Genomic DNA, 4,651 nt, shown 5'->3' with positions numbered 1-4,651 from the left:
TCATGTTTGGCAGCCAGCTACTCTAGTGACTGGATTATCTCACCGGCCCTGTGTGATGATTTGATTCACATTTCCATATGATAGTGATTAGTTCTAGGTAATTAGTTAAGTCTGTAATACTCTGTTCATGAGGAATATATTTAAAATGGTCACTTCTACTTGGATGTATATGGTATATTATTGCTAATTGCATCCACTGTGCCAGAGAACACTTCAAGTTATTCCTTTTATTGAGCAATGCCTTGATGATCTCTCTTCTCCTCCTAGCCTAGCCTTTCCTGCTTTTTTTATTTTTTTTATTTTTTATTCACACTCTCAGGTTAGCACAATTCAACTTGTGATTTCAATGAGAACAACTAGATTAAATTCCATTTATGAGTAGGATCGGGTAGCGTTTGATTTTTGGGGGCATTACTCAGCTCATTTATCTGGTTCTGCCCATGTCTGAGAAAAGGGTTAATATTGAGAATAGAAAAGAAACTTGAACAACTGAATAGGAAAATTTGGAGTCTTTTCCACATAATTCCTAGTTAAATCTCTGAATAGGTATGTCTCACTAAAAAACAGAAAAAATACATGAAAAATATTATCAATAATCACAAGGGAAATGCAAATCGCAATCACACTGCAATAGCACCTCCAAATTAAGAGTGCCCATTATTTAAAAAAAAAAAAATGCTGACAAGAATTACAGCAAGAGAGATTAGCACAGCAGATGACATTACGACATCACCCCAACTTAAGTTATTTCTAACTCCATCAAAGGAACAGAGTGCTAGAATGCTGCAGACTATTTCTCATAAACTATGCCTGTATTTCTGAGCACAAACATACTTTAGAGAGAACAGTAACACAAGTATATTATGAGTAGATTTTGGTCCTGAAAACCTCATAATGAATTTTAATCTATGTTATAAGATATCAATATAACACACACACACACACACACACACAGAGAGAGAGAGAGAGAGAGAGAGAGAGAGAGAGAGAGAGAGAGAGAGAGAGAGAGAGAGAGAGAGATTATATAAGGTGACAGATACTCTGTCTTTATGGACAAATTGATCCAGTCATGTGACTGTTAGATTAAGTTATTGATGGGTTCAGGAATTTTGGTGAGTTCCCCTCTACAACAACTATCATGTGCTTTCTGTCTCTCAACTCAAGACAGTACCAGCAAGATGAGTAACACCCAATTCAGATACTATAACATGCAACTAGACAAAATAAAACTTATTTTTCTTATAAAATCACCCAATCTGTGATAATATACGATCAGTAACACGAAATAGAAAACTGACTTGGTGTCCTGAAGGATTTCATTACAACAAATAAATGCATGTTAGCCTGTAAGACTGGAGTCTTGTAAGCCTTGTAGTCCCTGAATGATTTGACATTACCAAAAAATCTTGTCTCCCAACCAATAAAAAATCATCACATTTTGAGAATAAAGAACTGAATATCTCACAGTGAGTTTACATTAAAGCAGTAACACATTTCCAAAATTTCTTGTGAAATTTGACATATAACACCAGAAAATCAATATTTTTAATTTACATGTTGCCTGTTGAAAAAGTTTTAAAACAATAATGCTTTGACAGGCAGTCAGCAAATGGGCATGTGCCTGCATCTCAAGGTCACCATAAAGAAATGAAGTTTCAGAGTTCCTCAGAGGAGAAGGTCTTAGCACAGAATCACCAATTCCCTATCACTTGTTCTTAATTAATTTCTTACTCATTTCAAGTGTTGGGACCAACTCAACTAGCGATCTTGTTTCCTCTGGAGTGTCATGAAATGAACCATAAAAGTTCATATTTGTGCAATTGATAAGTCCTTTTTCACAATTCACCATAAGCATTGGTTTCTAACACTCATGTGTAAAAAGAACAGAAGCCTTGCTTTTGAATTCTCCATTACAATCAAATTTATTTAATGGTTTGCCTTCTGGTTCCTTAGGGGAGTGAGAGATCCCAGCTGGATCAAGAACAGAGAGGGAGAACAAGGAATAAAAGACCATGATAAATGAAGATCACATGAGAATAGGAAGAAGCAAAGTGCTAGAGAGGCCCACAGAAATCCACAAAGATACCCCCACAATAGACTACTGGCAATGGTCAAGAGACAGCCTAAACTAACCTACTCTGGTGATAGGATGGCCAAACACCCTAATTGTTATGCTAGAAACCCCATCCACTGACTGAGGGATCTGGTTGCAGAGATCCACAGCTAGGCCCCAAGTGGAGCTCCAGGAGTCCAATTGGCAAGAAAGAGGAGGGTTTATATGAGCAAGAATTGTTGAGACCAATGTTGGATAAAGCACAGGGACAAATAGCCAAACAAATGGAAACACATGAACTATGAACCAATGGCTGAGGGCCCCCCAACTTGATCAGGCCCTCTGAATAGGTGAGACAGTTGATTGGCTTGATCTGTTTGGAAGGCATCCAGGCAGTGGGACCAGGTCCTGTGCTCAGTGCATGAGTTGGCTGTTTGAAACCTGGGGCTTACACAGGGACACTTGGCTCATCCTGGGAAGAGGGGACTGGACCTGCCTGGACTGAATCTACTAGGTTGAACTCAATCCTCAGGGGCATCTTTGCCCTGGAGGAGATGGAAATGAGGGGTGGGCTGGGGAGAAGGCGGGAGGGGGGAGAACAAGGGAATCTGTGGCTGATATGTAAAATTAAATTAAATTATAAATTTTTTTTTTAAAAAAAAGCTCAACCAATTGAGAGCAGCTTCCAGGTAACTGGGTTTGAATTTCATCAATACAAAGAAACTTTTCTGCCTCAAGATCATTAAAGTCAGTAGCAATCATTTTCCTGTCTGTTACACCCTCTTCTCTAAGGGCCAAAATTCCAAGGATTTTTACATGAATCACCTCTAGAAGAGAAAGAACCTTTGAACCTATTTCAGAGACGATGATGGGATTGTTATCTCCACTTTGTGCTCTAATTTTGATGAGGAACTTTCCAGGTCTGAGGGAGGGTCCTGTACTATCATATGTATCCTTTGTAAGGGAAGATATTCACAGTAGAGTAGCTTTTCATCCTTTAATGGGATTCTATGACTGCTCAGTGGTAGTCTCTATTTTGGTATTTGTCCAAAGAGATAGTGACCAGCTACACTCTTGAAGGCCAGGTTATAATCAGGCAAGCTTGACTGGCAGCACTCCTCCATATAGTAAAAGAGAATGGCAAACAGGCAGGGGTATAGAATTTCAAATTTAGTGAATAAAAAGACTAACAAAGCAATCATATTAATAACCTTTTGGTCATGATAAAGCTTCTTGGGCAAGGATTAGATGACTATCAGAAAGGGATTTTCCATTTAAGACAGCGTTTCTCTGTGTAACAGCCCTGGCTCTCCTGGAGCTCACTCTGCAGGTCAGGCTGGCCTGGAACTTACATGGATCCTCCTGCCTCTGCCTCCCGAGTGCTGGGATTAAAAAGGTGCACCACCACCAACCACCTGGTTTAATTTTGAATTTAAGTTTTAGAAATTCCTCTTTTTTGATTTGGAGAGTAAATTCAGAAAAATAAATCATTAATCTTTTTTTCAGTTTGTCATTTACATTTTATCAACTAAAGTATAATGAAATATGATAATACTCCATATATTAGACTGAGAAAAATACTATGAGAGGTTTATTTTATCATGATTATTAACTTGATTTTTTAACTTTATCTATCTGAATATTTGGTATCCAGTTATAGAATAGGATTAAAATGTTCTACTTATTATATATTTCTAATCTTTCTAAAATGGGTTATGATAAACATATACTCTAATATTTTATTTTATGATAAAATATTTAAAATAAATGGTGGCTTCATTATTTCCCAAAAAAACCCCTTTGATCTGGATTCTTAAAGCAAGGATGCCTGCAGATTTGGTGTTCTTCATTAGCACTCCAACTTTTCTTCATGTTTTCTCTGCCCTAAATACCAAGTACTTAGTTGGTAATTAGTGCTCCTACAGGAAAATTGCTTCTTTGCTTCAGGTCAGTGCTCAACAATAATTAAAATAACTAAACACTAGGGAGAGAGGGCTAGAAAACAGAAGGGCCTGGCAACATAATCCAATTCAGAAGTTGTTAATTAAAATTGGGAAAGGCCCCTGCAAAAATACTGGTATAACAACCATTCTGTGCAATTCTTTTTACTGTATTTAAGTTCTGTCAGAACAATTCACTATTCATTTATTAATTGTTATTTTTCCTAGTAGATTTAATTAAATAAATCATAATGGAATAGTGTTTGGATTTATTTAATTAAGTATGCTATCCAAGAACTAAAACTTAGAAGTCTATGTCATGTACAAAGAAATCTAGGAGAAGTTTAATATTACCAACAGTGAGAAGGAAAATACCGCAATGAGAGTGATGAGAAAGTAGAAAATTAACTTTACTATCATCATTTTTTTTGACAAGAGAAATTTTTTTAGAGAAAGAAACATTAAAAGACATTATTAAATGTTTTTTTAACTTTTCCTTCTGCTCATTTTTATTAAATATTTATCATCTTTTCTGTGACAGTTATTAATATTTAAAAATGAATAAAAATAAATTATCCAACCTGCTAGAAGACAAATATCGATTTATATTTATGTGAATGTCTAGTTACATTGCTGTACATACAATGTGGGCAAAGAT

General features: G+C 36.1%; 1 pseudogene; it reads right to left on the bottom strand.

Annotated features, from left to right (window-relative positions):
- Positions 1 to 1,705: 1,705 nt before the first annotated feature.
- On the bottom strand, positions 1,706 to 3,047 carry LOC128108758 (inorganic pyrophosphatase 2, mitochondrial-like; annotated as a pseudogene).
- Positions 3,048 to 4,651: the final 1,604 nt, after the last annotated feature.

The sequence above is a fragment of the Peromyscus californicus genome, unplaced genomic scaffold (genome assembly GCF_007827085.1).
Source record: "Peromyscus californicus insignis strain IS unplaced genomic scaffold, ASM782708v3 Scaffold_13__1_contigs__length_99412109, whole genome shotgun sequence".
Taxonomy (NCBI): domain Eukaryota; kingdom Metazoa; phylum Chordata; class Mammalia; order Rodentia; family Cricetidae; genus Peromyscus; species Peromyscus californicus.
This window is presented reverse-complemented; position numbering and strand designations above follow the sequence as displayed.